This window comes from Cephus cinctus, unplaced genomic scaffold (genome assembly GCF_000341935.2).
Source record: "Cephus cinctus unplaced genomic scaffold, Ccin1 Ccin1_scaffold0043, whole genome shotgun sequence".
Taxonomy (NCBI): Eukaryota; Metazoa; Arthropoda; class Insecta; order Hymenoptera; family Cephidae; genus Cephus; species Cephus cinctus.
In genome coordinates this window covers 43,415-59,385 of record NW_014332789.1, presented here as the reverse complement: position 1 = coordinate 59,385, position 15,971 = coordinate 43,415, and the positions used below count along the sequence as shown (strand labels likewise).

Here is a 15,971-nt window from a genome sequence, read left to right as displayed (position 1 = left end):
GCCTCTCAGTGGGATGAGGAGGCTGACGCGCGACCACTGCGAGATAACGATCGAGGTCGAGACGCCTGCCGTCTGAAATCTGCATGGGAATCGTTTTTCCTGGAATCAACCTCGACGCAAAAGTCGCCGAAACCGCTTTTCGGCACTGCGCTCAAAGGGGATGCCGCTCGTCTCTCTCTCTGATTCACAGATGCTACGCACTAGCCTGCGCGATGAAGCTAGGGACAAAAATTCTGGAAAATTCCTGCAGGACTGCATCAGCGATGCTGCGCAATTCTGCGAGATAACGTTCGAGGTTAAACGGGCTGAGGGCTGACGTCCGAAACCTGCACAAACGTGCACGGGTCCATCGAAGCTTCTGGAAGGCTTTCCGTGGTGGGGAGCAAGGGGCTGTCTCGAAACGTCGCGGGAGAGGACCGCCGGCTCTGCGAGCGATCCTTCCCGACTTACCACGGACACGAACCGTCGAAGCTTCCAGAATGTTCTAGAAGGTTTCCGGGGTGGGGGGCAAGGGGCTGTCTCAAAACGTCGCGCGAGAGGACCGCCGGCTCTGGGAACGATCCTTCCCGACTCAGCACGGACACGAACCGTCGAAGCTTCCAGAATGTTCTAGAAGGTTCTAGAATGTTCTAGAAGGTTCTCGATCGTGCGTAATTCCCGGAATCGAGCGCAAAATTCCCGAAATGTGACGCAAAATTCCCGGAATCGAGCGAAAATTCTTGGAATCGAGGGTCCTGATGACGTCACTTCCAGAAATCGTAGAGCTCACGACGGTAACTTAGCACGGACACCCACCTTCGAAGGCTCTGGAGTGTCGGTATTATGTCGGTGCTGGAATCTATATCCAGAACTCCCATACTTATACTACTCACAGTAGCCATCAAAAAAGGAAGCTATACAATGCAAACGAATTAAAATAATAAAGTATAATATAGGAAACTACAGACGCATTCTATTTATCGGAAAATCGCGACAGCGGAAGATGTTAGGCGTTAGCGTTCACGCGATAACGATGCGGGCTCGGTACTCCTTAAGAATAATATCAACGGCAAATAATATGGTCGGAATAATCTACTTAATCGGCAGAATTGGACTAATCAAAATAAACTCACAAAATCGTCTTTGAAATTAATCTAACAAAATCGCAATATTAACAAACATCGGAACGCAAGGAACGGCAGCGGAACTAATACGCGATTCCAACTCTCGCACCCGCGAAATTATAACCGCGATCGACACCGTTAATAAGAAAGAGTCAGTCGAACAAAATTATAAATTAGCGCGAATCCGAGGAACAATAAAAGGCGCGGGTTCGTTGACACACGAACACGAAAATCGAAATTTGTACAACGCAGGCACACGACGCGAATACAGGAAATGGAGCACAATAAATAGTAAAGATCACAATAAATGACAACATGAAACGGCACGTCAAATATCACCATTCAGAAAAATAAAATATTAGAACAGGTATTTCATTACCGTTGCAACCGTCGCCTCGGAGGGCGGTGAGAACGCGACACGTCAGAGGGACGTTCGCGATATGCAAAATTCACCAAGTTCCACAGATAATATAAAGGTGAAAATAAAATAATTTTCAGCAACGATAATCAGATATGGCCCACCAGCAATAATTCACAAAATAAGAGTGGAAGATATCGCATACAAAACTAGGAATATTAAGTGAGGAATCACACTTCAGAAAAATTAAAGAACGTCTCAGCACAAAAAAGAGAATTTTAATCAGCTTATAACAGTTCAAAAGAAAAGATAGATAAAGAACAGTAAAGTTTCCACATATTCGGACTAATAATAGGTGTGAGCTCGCGACGAAATTCAACTGAACTAACAGGTTTGGAAATCTCAAGGTAATATACAGTCTTGAAAAGATAGTAATTTTTCAGTAAACGATATCTTATAATAATCGGCAAAATATAAATAGACAGCAAGATAATTTGGCTGTTGAACAATAAAGCCGGTCAACCCAGGGACAAATGCTCTGGCAGGCAGATTCGACCGCGTACACTAGACGAAGATTCCACAAAAAATTCGTTAATTACAGAAAAATGGAAATCACAAATCATATGAGAAAAGCGCAAAACCGGAAACTCAAAAATATAAAACTTTAACGGCACTATCCTTCTTTTATACTAGATTAGGCGGAAGGACATTCGCCTGATAACGGCAAAGGAAACTAGCCACTGGCTAAACGGACGGTTTAGCCGTGCACGTGTCCTATAATCTTCAATCAGAAAAGCAGAGAATATTAAGAAAAACGAAAGATTTTGCCAAAGAAAATAAAGCAATAGCTCAATAGAAAGGTAGAAAGCAGGAAAAGGCGGCAACAAAAGCGGTCGATCTCTCTATCTCTTTTCCTCTCTCTCCCTCTCTCTCTCTCTCACAATTTTGGCACGTTCGGCGGATACAAAGCTTTGTATGACAATGATTTATCGATCGACGATCGTGGGCAAGCGTGCCCAGATGAGGCAAAAACGGCGCCGGAACGAAACGAACGTTGACGGAGGTGGCCGAGCTTTCCCGAGCTTCGACGCACAGCGGCGAAATCAGCCGAGCGGAGATGAGCGGTGATCCTGTGGGCCTGACGGACGAGGATGGTCAGGCGGCTTCTCGGCCGAACGGAGGCACTGTCGTAGGCTACAATCGCGACACATCCAAAATACAGCCTCAACGACCTCTTCTTGTATCTCGGCAACACGTTCCTAACTTGAACTCAATACAACGTATTTCGGAAATCAAACACTCAACCATTGCTCTGTAGTTCGTAGGTCTCTGTCACGCAGGATAAGTAATAGCTCCCTGCTAGTTACTCGGTAGGCGTTGACCAATTCATGTAGCTCGGGTGATATCATGCGTAGAGGTGGTCCTAGTCGCGAGGTGATTGATGCGGTAAGCGACAGCGCGAGCAGCTAGGGCCCCGCTGGAACCCTGACGTTACTCAGCTTTTCGTCCTCATTCCTCCCACATCGATAATCCCTCGCTGGTTCTTCTCGAGATTCGGTAAGCCCTCGAACACAATATTCGCGACATGGGACATAGAAAAATAAAACAACAGAATCAAAAACAGAAAAGTTGTAATAGGGTTGGCCCTTGAGGGGGTGGAATCGTGCCTCGATTCTTTTCTAATTTCGCGTCACAGTATATACAGGGTGCCAAACCGTTTGCCAAAATTCGCGATAGTTTTTAAATGAGAAGCATTTAAGTGCGACCGATCAGAACAAAGGATTTCCGCGGATTCATTCGCGGATGCCAAAGATAGCTGCTTTGCAATAGCTTCCCACAAATTCCACGTTTAGCAATTGTTTCATAGCCCGAGCGAGCGTCGTAGGATTTGTTGACAAACTACCAATATGAGCATGGGCGTGACTTAGGCTGGTGCAGCAGCTAACGTGCAACGCGCGATCGACAATTGTTTCGTGATACGCATTCAGCCAGACGAAAACCGGTACACGGTGTCCAAACCGTCATACAATCAATTTTATAGCAGTCCTGAGGAAAACAGATTATTAAAGTGAGAGGGAGTCGGGAGGGTGGGTGGTGGGACTGATGCATCAAATTTAAAATGAATTGCACTACTACAACTAAGCATAAAAGTATTATTTTTTCGTCCTGTGAATAGCCATATCGAATTTCCAAGACATCGCGATTGCTAATTTCAAAGTTATAGAGTACTCATCGATTCTGGAGACTGTAAAAAATATGTAAAATAGGAAAATAGATTAGGAGAGAAACGCAAAGACACGTATCCTTTCTTTTCGTCCCTAGAATGTTCACACCAAGTTGCAGCACTTTGTGACTTTCGGTGGCAACATTTATCGACTCTGAACTTTGCAAAAAATACATGAAATAGAAAAAATGATCTGGGAAAAAATGCAAAAATACATATCCCGTTTTTTCGTTCCTAGAATGTCCCCACCAAGTTACAGCCTTTTGTGACTTCCGGTGGTAAAGTTACGCAACACTTGTCGACTCTGAAGTTTCAAAAAATACGTCAAATTGAAAAAATGAAGTAGGAGAGAAATGCAAAAACACGTATCCCTTTTTTTCGTCTCAAGAATCGGTATACCAATTTACAGCCTTTTGCGACTCTCGGTGGCAAAGTTACGCAAATTACAAATTACAGCTAGGCATAAGTCATACGCCTAAGTTCTATGTATACCTTTCCCATAATTTTCGTATACCTTTGCCCATTCTCTTCCTATTCCTCTCCTATACTATTATCTACTCTCTACCTATACCTCTCGTATACCTCCACCCATGTGCGTTTCACATCTTTTAAAAATCCTGAATGAAAAATCGGCTAGCACTCTGTAACTTTCACATTGAAATTCGCAAAGGTCTGAAAATTGGCATACTCATTCGAGTGACGGAAAAAGGGGATACGTATTTTTGCATTTCTTTCTCAGATAATTTTGTCAATTTCACGTATTTTTTTGAAAATTCAGAGTCGACAAGTGTTGCGTAACTTTACCACTGAAAGTCGCAAAAGGCTGCAACTTGGTGGGGACATTCTAAGAACGAAAAAATGGGATACGTATTTTTGCATTTTTTCCCAGATCATTTTTTCTATTTCATGTATTTTTTGCAAAGTTCAGAGTCGATAAATGTTACCACCGAAAGTCGCAAAGTGCTGCAACTTGGTGTGAACATTCTAGGGACGAAAAGAAAGGATACGTGTCTTTGTGTTTCTCTCCTAATCTATTTTCCTATTTTACGTATTTTTTACAGTCTCCAGAATCGATGAGCACTCTTTAACTTTGAAATCAGCAATCGCGATGTCTTGGAAATTCGATATGGCTATTCACAGGACGAAAAAATAATACTTTTATGCTTAGTTGTAGTAGTGCAATTCATTTTAAATTTGATGCATCAGTCCCATCACCCACCCTCCCGACTCCCTCTCACTTTAATAATCTGTTTTCCTCAGGACTGCTATAAAATTGATTGCATGACGTTTTGGACACCGTGTACCGGTTTTCATCTGGCTGAATGCCTATCCCGAAACAATTGCCAATCGCCCGTTGCACGTGTAGCTGCTGCGCCAGCCTAAGTCACACCCATGCCCATATTAGTAGTTTGTCGACAAATCCTGCGACGCTCGCTCGGGCTATGAAACAATTGCTAAACGCGGAATTTGTGGGAAGCTATTGCAAAGCAGCTATCTTTGGCATCCGCGAGTGAATCCGCGGAAATCCTTCGTTTTGATTGGTCGCACTTAAATGCTTCTCATTTAAAAATTATCGCGAATTTTGGCAAACGGTTTGCGGGAGGGTACTCAGGGCACCTCCAGGCATCGCCCACTTTCCGGTCCAAAAGCAATTCTGGGACACCCTGTATAAGGTGTCCCAAAACTCGATAATAATCTCGACGTAGCGAGAATCAGGTTCAGAAGCAAGTTACGAAAATGACCTTCGTTTTGTTCAAAAGTGCACAGTTTTTAAACGGGGGCCGGTTAAAGTTCACCAATCAGAGTGTGGCGACAACGGAAATGGCAAAGATATGCAAACTCTGAGTTCTTTTCTTTGCTTTTGTTTCTCAGTTACAGTAACGACAGTGAAGCCAGTTTTTCATGCATACTAGATAATACGCTACCCGATGGGCTTTTGTTTTTAGCTGATTGATGAGAATTAAACAGAGAGCGCGAAGTCCTAATTACACGATGTCTCTTAACACAGTGAAACATCACTTCGACACTCAAACATAACTTAATAATATTCCTTTTTGAGTCGAGATTTACTGACTATAATTAAATAAAAATAATCATTCACACAAGAGTGCATTTGTATCACGTAATATCTAAGCACATCTTCATAGGTAGAAGGATTGTGTAATATGAGACTATCTTGTTGATTGATCTGATTACAATTGATACGGAAAATCAATCGTAATCCTAGGGCCTGGTGTAGATCCACGTCAGGTTCACGGTAGATCGATGGTAGATTTACGGGAGATCTATCGTGTATAAAGAAGCGTTTTCCCAAATCTGGAAGGAGCACTTCGCCGTCGTCTTCGAGGTACAAACGTAACTCGTTCATATCCTACGTTTCCTGGTGTTCCTCGCTCATAATTTCTCCGATGCATTTTTCAAGACTTTTTCCCGTACTTTTCAGCATTACGTAGAGGAACTACAGGACTCAGAATACTACGAAAATGAACTTGTCCAGGACCGAGAATAATGTACAGGATAACGTACGGAATAACGTACGGGATAATGTACGGGATAATATACGGGAGGAAGTACAGAAAAGTGTACAATCAACTCATGATCTTTTCATAACTCGACATGACTAGGCCTCTTACTGATTGGCTCCGCCATTTTGAGGGTTCTTTCCGGAATAGAATGGTGTGTGTGAATACGTATATGGGAGAGATTCGCATTGTGTAGTGTGGGTTGTGTCAAGCCCTGTACGGCGGGTTGCCTATACTTGGTACGAAACTCGACCGAGTCTTTTGATGGTAAAGACTGATAGTTTGAAAATCCGCGCGCAATGTCATGGCGGCGCCAAACGAGCCCTAAACATGGTGTCCCTTCCGGGTGTTGGCCGGACTCTGACTAGAGGGACTCTAGACATGACATTTCTACTTGAGTGAATGTGCTGACAGAATGAAACTCCGGCCATTTTCATATTCTGTTAAGACAAACCGTGTAATTGGGATTTCGCATTCTCTATTTAATTCTCATCAATCAGCTAAAAACAAAAGCCCATCGGGTAGCGTATTATCTAGTATGCATGAGGAACTGGCTTCACTGTCGTTACTGTAACTGAGAAACGAAAGCGAGGAAGAGAACTCAGAGTTTGCATATCTTTGCCAGTTCCGTTGTCACCACACTCTGATTGGTGAATTTTGACCGGTAAAACGAAGGTCATTTTCGTAACCTGCTTTTGAAACTGATTCTCGCTACATCCAGATTATCATCGAATTTTGGGACACCCTGTACATCGTAACGTGATGTTTCGATTCACGGTCACAAGGCGACTCTGGCTAGCGATACAGATAACGTTCTCGCTTTCTGGCTCCCTTCGAGTCGTCACCCTGCTCAGAAACTACGCTCTCAGGTCGATTCGTATAGTTACGCCAATGCTCTCGCAAGATTTTTTTATTGTTTAGTTGAGGTCGAGGTGCTGGAATCTGCTGTGGGGAGAGAGTCTCGACTTACCGAATTGCACGGCAGAGGAGAGTACCCGATGGAGACATCTCCACGGACCGGCAGAAGCCCGAGTGAGATATCGGCGCTACGCTGGCGATGGGCAAAGGTCTGTAGAGCGGGCGGAGATAGAGTTTTGATACGGTAAGGACAGGGGAGGAACCCCCTGACCCGAGTTAAGGATGTGGTGCCCAGCTGTCGCCCGATGCCATGGGGAAGCGGCCGTGGAGGATATCCCAAAAGTTACGTACCGATTCGCTAAGGAACGCTTTCGATTTGGTTTAAAGGGACTACTCGAGAGACGGGAAGAGTTATCGGCTATAAGGATCTCGACCAATCAGAATGATTAGTTCTCGAATTGGACTGTTATCAAAGCAGTCTGTCTCGGGGCACAAACCGAGAAGCCACGAACTGGCTAGCGCTCCCGTACTATCTACTGATAGTTTTTCGAGTTGTGTTTCCATACGGTATAGAAAGTTCTCGTTTGGGTAGTTCTCGCGTATTCAGCACTATACCCGGCATAAAAGCACGTCCTCGGGTCTGTTATGCACGGCTCCGCGCCGTGCATAACGTACTATTATTAATTCCTTAAAATAAAGTAATTTATTTATTTTTTTAATTTGTTTCATTAATAGTATTGAAAAAGATGGATGGCTCCATAGAAGAGATTCACAGAGACGTGTTTAACCAGTTAAGTGCGGTTGACGTGTATACTCGTCGTGTAAAATAAAAAAATTACCACTGATTATAAAAATTCGAAATTTAAATAAAATGTAATAAGAATATTATTTGGTGGTATGTTTCCTTCACATTACCAATACAACTGCTATTTAGTTTTGTTGGAATAATTTGTTATTTACTGCGCGACATTGGTATTCCTAACTCCCTCTGTTAAACCTAGGCGATATAATTTTACTTCTTCTTCGTTACCATCAAGTAAAAGCACGGTTATTCTCAATAAAGTATATATGATTTTTTTTCTCGTACATCCTTTCTAAAAATAATTGGCGCCTACCTAAATCTAACAATTTTATATGGAGGGGGGCTTGCAGGCCGAAACCAATTACATACGTAAAATAGTCATTGATTATGGTACGAAAATGAGTGGTGTGGACAGAAGTGATGGAATAATTGTATCATATACACTTGCGAAAAAAAGGATAAAGAAGTATTATAAGAAAATATTTCTCCACCTCATAGACGTTATCTATTTGAACTCATACATTTTACATTTTAAAAAAATAGAAAATTGAGTTGACTGAACTCTTTACTGAAATGTGTTGAGATGTATGCAATTCAGCAAAAAGAAAATTTCTCAAATTGATCGACCATTTACATCCGCGAAACCTACATGGCTCATCGGAACTCATTTACCCAATTTTATACCGGCTACTCCATAGAAAGCAAATCCCCTCCGAAGATGTGCCGTCTGTTCAAAAAATGGAGTCCGTAAGGAGTCAAGGTATTGATGTATGACCTGCGAAGTGCCACTTTGTGTGGTACCGTGTTTCGAAAACTACCACATCGAAATCAACTGAATTTCTTAAAATTATTTTCTTTCTTTAATTATTTTTGTTTGTGTATTTTAATATTTTTTGGCAACTTTTAAGTTTTTAATAACAATAACCTTTTCAGAAATAAACTGTTAATTTTTTATCAAATAAAAATGTAATCCTTCCTCGTTTTTCGTAAAATTTATAATAGGACTATTTGTCCTGCGTTCGATATGTATACTCGTCATTGCTTGATTCTAATTCAGCACTCTGTAGGGGATTTTGAAAACTACATTCCGCAGTTAATAAGTTAAACAGAAACGCAAAGAAATTGCTCGTTCAAGATTGCCAAGATCAAATACCCTGCCAAAGGCACAATCCCTCATGGACAGAGAATTTATCGAGAGAAATGTGAGTAAACTAAAGAAGAACAGAAAGTTATTACTAGTACAACTGATTTATTTTTCAAACTTAAAACTTACAAAAGTTGTTATATATAGTGTAACAAAAATGTTACTACAGACTCCCCTCCGCCTCCTGGTTCGAGGTCCCATAGGCCTCGAGTATTGCATTTTAGACTTAATTATTGTTAATTGCGTTTATTTAGTGTTAAGACCCCCTCCCTACACCCTTCCCTCCCTGTCACCCTTCCCCCGTAGGGCACTGGCTGGAGGACCATCGCCGAGGACCAACCACCAGCACCAGCAACAAGGACATCGCTGTGGACCTGACACGCGGGCACAGCATCCCTGGATGGACCGCGAGAGCGGCTACGTCGCCGAAGCAGCGGAAGGCAGGGATGGCATGGGCAGGAGGAATATCAGATCGAGTCGCCCGTGGGATGGATGCCCAGCCACGACCATCGCCACCAATATATGCAGCCCCGGTACAGTCCCGTCACACGGGCAGGAAAAAGTCCCGTGTGACAGCGGCGGAGCCCTCTCCCTCCGAGACCGCAGACGTGCCAGGGAGATTTCTGACAGGCCTGGAGGCCGCCATCTTGACCGGCGCGCGCAGTCAGCACGCGTGCCGGCAAAGCCAGCGCCGTGCCGCCGACACGAGGCCCTGGAAGGCCCGGCGAAACAACTGATTTGAACCAGACCAATGCCCTGCCATGCCGGAACTGCCAACCAATGCCAAAGCACGTAGACCTCTCAGCTGAGCGGCCCCAGCCAACCAACGAGGCCCTGGAGGCCCACGAGGGACAGAACAACCGGATATCGGCAAGGAATCGTCACTTCGAGCCAGGATCTAGTAGCGAGCGAGCGAGAATTTAGCGTGTGCGAGTTGCGAGTAAGAGTGAGAGTGAGAGTGAGTGCGATTTGGAGTCTGTTATTAAGGATTATCAGTGTTGCGGATATTCGAGGGAGTACTGAGTGACTGAGTTTCCCATATTTGCCATCCCTTCCTGATCACCCCCTTTTGAATTTGCTTTGTAGATTTTGTAGTTCCCTTCAGGACGTCTGCGAGTTGGCCAACGTGGCCTAGGATTTTGATAGTCTGCGTTGTATTTGCGACGGGCCTTCCGCCCTTACACTCGAGGCCCGTGGTATATTGCGTGCGCCCTAATTTTGGTATCTTGCGTCCCTCCCCGACAACCCTCAGCCCTTCCCTCTCCCCTCACCCCCTTTTTCCCTTTTCGTGTTCCCACCGAGGTAATATTCAAGTAGCCACTTTGCGATCGAGAACCTTCCTCCCTGAGACCCCCTCACCTCTCCCTCCGCTAGCCGTGCCATATCCCGTAAAGTAAACAAACGAGGACCTTTCGGGGTCACTCGTTGGTGCTACACCGTTACAGTAGCTGGCGCCCAGATATTGTTCGAGTACCATTCCTTAGCTGACAGCCCCCCCTGTCCCCCCTTGTCGACACCGTACCCCTCCGCTCCCCGACCCCCCTTTCCACCGAGCCCATTTAAAGCCCTCCGATACCGCGTGCTCCTGAGCGAGTACACGCGTGCCTATTTTCATTTCTGCTAGTCTAAGTATTCTATTTCGGATTATATTTTCTTCTCTATTTTGTTATATTGTATCAACCTCAACTTATCTCGATTAATTATACTTTCTTTTTATTTTACACCGTGTCCCCTTTCTTCAATTCCCTCCCCCTCTCCCGTGTTATTGAGATAGCTGTATTTGCGAGACCCTGGGCCACGAAAGTGGCCACATCACAACAGATACACAACAGATAAATAACATATAATATTGTATATTTGAATATACAGAGTTATTCAGTAGAAACGCACCAGCTGTACCCAAGTGGCCGACACAGCAGTGCGACCTCTCCAAAAAATGACACCTAGGCACAGTTCATCGTGACTACTTTATATAAGTACACACTGACAGTTACATAGAAATAAGTTAGGTTATTGAAATAATTAATAATCTCCTTCTGCCACTGATTAAGGGAGAGGTGAAGATAAGAAAACTGAATAAACCTAGGTCCTCAGATTCCCCAACACTCTTTGGTAAGCCTCTCCTATGTTTCTACCGCACCGCTTTTCCAGAAATATCCTAACACTTCTGTGAATCCATTTTAGATATCTTAAAACTATCCTAATAGTTATTGCAATCTGTTGTAAAAATAAAACTTGACTGATATTACAATTTGTCATTATAATACTAATATTAATTAATAATTTCAATAACCTAACTATTCAAATATTTCAATAACCTCTTATTGCTGTGCGAACTGTCAGTGTGCGCTTATAGTGCAGTCAATTTAGATGTCGCATATGAAGTTGAAGTTCAGGGTATGAAAGTTACAACAATCGATAGCTAAAGGTCCCCTTAGGAAAATATTAATTTGTATCAGCTCAATTTTCAGGGCCTGATTAATAATGAATAAAAAAGAATCTAAGATTTGTAATATTTGCAAGTAACCGACTTTTATCCTCCATTTCTCCACTATTACTCAGTCAATCAAAAAAAATGAAATTACTAATTTGTAGTGGGGAAAATGTATGATCAAACTCAGTCAAAAAACTATGGGAGAAAATGCACGGTTAATTTATTATAATTTTTTAAAGTAATTTGTAAGCATTTTGTCGCCAACGCGTCAGTTGATTCTTTTCAATGACGTCTAGGCCTGAGTCACGTGATGCGCGCCATGTGCAGATTATTCTACTGTTCAAGCTGCGCATGGCGTAAAATGTTTACAAATTACTTTAAAAAATTACAATAAATGACCCATGCATCTTCTCCCATAATTTTCCGACTGAACTTGATGGTAAATTTTCCCCGCTACAAATTAGTAATTTCAATTTTTTTTATTGACTGAGTAATAGTGGAGAAATGGAGGGTAAAAGTCGGTTAGGCGCAAATTTTAGATTGTTTTTAATTAATTATTAATCTGGCCCTGAAAATTGAGTTGATACAAATTAATATGTTCTGTAACGTAGCGTTACAGAGCTGGAGGGGATACCACCTAGGAATGACCGAAAAATAAATAAATAGGACTTATCAGGTCGGACAGTGGGTTCAGTGGCACAGTGGTAAGTGCTCGACTTGGCAGTCCGAAGGTATCAGGTTCGAATCCCGATCAGAACTCCTAATTTTTCGGAAATTCCTAGCCCTCTAGTGCTCCCTGGCGGCTCTATGGATATAAATTAATTATAGCGGGGACGAGCCGGGCACCCCGTTATAGTTCATAAGGGGACCTTTAGCTATCGATTGGTGTAACTTTTATACCCTGAACTTCAACTTCATGTACACCATGTATTCAAAGTCTAGATTGGCCGTACAATTATATGAATCAGGGACGGTGAGCAGTCCCTAGGTGTCATTATCTTCGAGAGGCTACACTGTCGTGTCGACCATTTGGACCCAACTACAGCTAGTGTGTTTCCACTGAATAACTTTATATATTATTTCCTGTGTGTTATTTTATGTCAGTGAATCCAACGAAAATGTTTATAAATTATTAAATAATTTTGAGGTAACAGAATCCAAATTTAGGAACCAAGTTTTAGAAATCAAGATAGCCTATACAACATGGTAGATATCAAACTAAAAAAATTCAGTTTGAACGGATGGCAGAAGATCATTGATGAGAGATGACACCATCTATTTGAGCAGCAATTTTTCTAATAAATCAAGTTACTTTAATATGTAGAAATATTAAAATTATATGATTGTTATTTTATTTATTGGACATACATTGCACCAATAGTGGTTCAACATTAAGAAATTCTTGTAATGACCATTCGTAGCCATTCATAGTCATCCATTACTCGCTTTGCCACAATACTGCCGACCAAATTTGAAACGATCTTGGTATATCATAAATTCATGTTTGGCTTATTATTAATTCTCAGGTTTACAAATACCGCAATTATCTTGACGAATAATAACAAAATATTACTAACAATGAAGCATTTCTTGACATTATCGTTTTGATCGTATCGTGATACTAATGACTGACATTAACACAATCCTATACACTAATGGCCCAGGATTGGCACGATTGCAAATTTCCATGTGGGAACACTTACAATCAGTTGCGTCATTAAAGTATTTACTTACCTTTAGATTTGCAGATGTAGAAATTAATGCTTCATGTAGCCATTCTGATCCACTGGAATCTGAATTACTTGGACAAGGCGACAGCGGCAATCGAGAATATGGGCTTCCTGGTACAATTTTTATTTCCTCCTTAATTTCGTTTTTTTTTTGTAAATCTGAAAATATATATGTTCATAATATAAAATTATAAAAAATCTGATGTCTAAAGCAGACGCAAACATTGGCTTCTTTTGGATTTCGGGTTTGAGCCGCGTCTGGAAGTTTTAATTTGCTGACGTTTTGCCTCTCTCTCTCTCTCTCTCTCTCTCTCTCCCCCCTCCCCTCTCCCTCTCCCTCTCCCTCTCCCCACTGCAAAGAACCGTGGGAATTCATGCATCTGTACACAGGGGGTGGTTTACCCCCTTAAACGTGACTTCCCGCAAAAAAGCAAGAACATGTAAACTTTAATTTTACTTCCTCTTTCAAATGGTACGCGTTTCATTAAATTCCAATCGTAGGTTTTTTAAATAGAGTGAAATAAAAGAATAATCAAGGGGTGTCACCCCCTCAAGAGACAATTTTCTTTAATGTCTAGGTGCATTTTACATTACTCGCGATGAGAAACATTTTAGTTTTTGTTTCATAGAAATCGGTCGATCCCTTCTATGTAAAACTGCATTACCACCCCTCGACATGCCAAACTTTGGGGGTTGAGGGTTGATTTCACCCCCTAAAACCGTTTTTCCACCGATAAAAAAAAAACGTGTCTCTTAGACTTTCATGCTGTTGTAAACCATAATATAGATTTGGAAACGCGCCTACGTCAGAAGCGACGGAATGGCCACGCTGCGACGCGGCACATTCCACTCGCCAATATTATGGAAACAAAGGAGACACATCACCGACACCATGGCGAAATATAGAAACAATCCTTGGTTATTGTATCTCTAAAAAATTCCATAATTAAGATTATAAAAAGCGGACGGCCTGTCGGCTCGTCAGACGAAGTAGAGAGCTACGAGTGAAGCGTTACTACGGTAACTTAGTCGAAGTACTAACCTCTAGCCTCGTGATTTCGTACTCACCACGTTTACGGTTTATTTCAATAGTGTATCCTAACGTAACTTGTTTTGTTTCAAATAAATCTTTTACTTGTTATCGAGAGTTAAGTTCCAGCTTTTTACTCGGGCAACGAATCCCTAAGTACCTGACTCCCGAAAACCCTTTCCGGCAGTCAAATCCGTGAACCCAGTATTTGGGCTCACAACAATTGGTGGCAGCGGTGGGATTGCCAAAGTGTTTCGGTAAAATAACCAAACGCGATTGAGACTCTCAAAAACCCAAGTATAAAGTAAAACAAGATCTACGTACGCGCTATTAAACAAACCTAAGTGAAAAAGATAAACAAAACCTAAGTGAAACAAAAAACGAAACCTAATTGAAAAAAGAAAAACGGATCCACCTTCCCAAGGAGGAACCAGGATTCGACACCAAGAGGCGAAGCGTTACTACGGTAACTTAGTCGAAGTACTAACCTCTAGCCTCGTGATTTCGTACTCACCACGTTTACGGTTTATTTCAATAGTGTATCCTAACGTAACTTGTTTTGTTTCAAATAAATCTTTTACTTGTTATCGAGAGTTAAGTTCCAACTTTTTACTCAGGCAACGAATCCCTAAGTACCTGACTCCCGAAAACCCTTTCCGGCAGTCAAATCCGTGAACCCAGTATTTGGGCTCACAACAATTGGTGGCAGCGGTGGGATTGCCAAAGTGTTTCGGTAAAATAACCAAACGCGATTGAGACTCTCAAAAACCCAAGTATAAAGTAAACAAGATCTACGTACGCGCTATTAAACAAACCTAAGTGAAAAAGATAAATAAACCTAAGTGAAACAAAAAACGAAACCTAATTGAAAGAAGAAAAACGGATCCAACTTCCCAAGGAGGAACCAGGATTCAACACCAAGAGGCCAGAGCAACGACTCACGACCTACAGCAAGCAGAAAGACGACATCCCCATTGGCAGCTCCTATTTCAACAAAGAATGCAGAACTACGTGTTACTGTAAGTTAAGATAATATTAACTCAGCATTAAGCAAACCATTGTAAACCGAGGCTAGCATAATTGCAAATGTCTCCTAATGCCTCAAAACGATTCTAATCGCGACTCCGTGTTAGGACAGACAGGTTCGCGATCAGTAGATTCATATTTAAACCGCCACTCAGAGCCAGTAGTCGGGGAAAACATACTCATAAACCGAAGAGAGGGTCCCAATAGGACACCCCTTCCTGCAGCACAGAGAAATCTCTTACCTACTTTAGAGAGGCTAGGAAACGACAACGTCAACCTAAATAGACAGTGGGCACACGAGTCAACAAATTACTCTCTACTAGACAATATGGCTCAGCCAGAGCAGGAACAAGCGGCACCCACAAGGGAATCTCCCAGACCGCCTATTGAATCATTCTATATAAACGATTCCGCAATAGATCGCGAAATATCAAGATTGCGAGAACAGGTCGCGGATTTACAAGCCCGTTTCCCTGCACCAATAAGGCCTAATAGGAGAAGAACTCCAACTATCTATATGACATTAAAATAAGCCAGAGGGACACTTAAGGTATTTAACGGACAAAAACCCGAAACATTGCCAGAATTTTATGATGTATGTACATATGTACTTGAGCAGAGCAACCCTGCAGATCATGATAACATAGTCTTAGCAATATTAAAGACTAAATTAGAAGGCAAAGCAAATCAAGCACTTAGACACAAGAGTATTCTCTCTTTTGAAGAATTAAGAAACGAAT

The 15,971-nt window shown here is 42.2% G+C and overlaps 1 long non-coding RNA gene across 1 annotated transcript; it reads right to left on the bottom strand.

The window, feature by feature from the left end:
* Positions 1–1,722: 1,722 nt before the first annotated feature.
* LOC112494458 lies at positions 1,723–13,330 on the bottom strand. Its single transcript, XR_003059869.1, has 2 exons — positions 13,180–13,330; positions 1,723–3,025 (listed from the first exon to the last, which is right to left on the bottom strand). It is a non-coding gene; the product is annotated as an uncharacterized LOC112494458 (long non-coding RNA).
* Between the last annotated feature and the right edge of the window lie 2,641 nt (positions 13,331–15,971).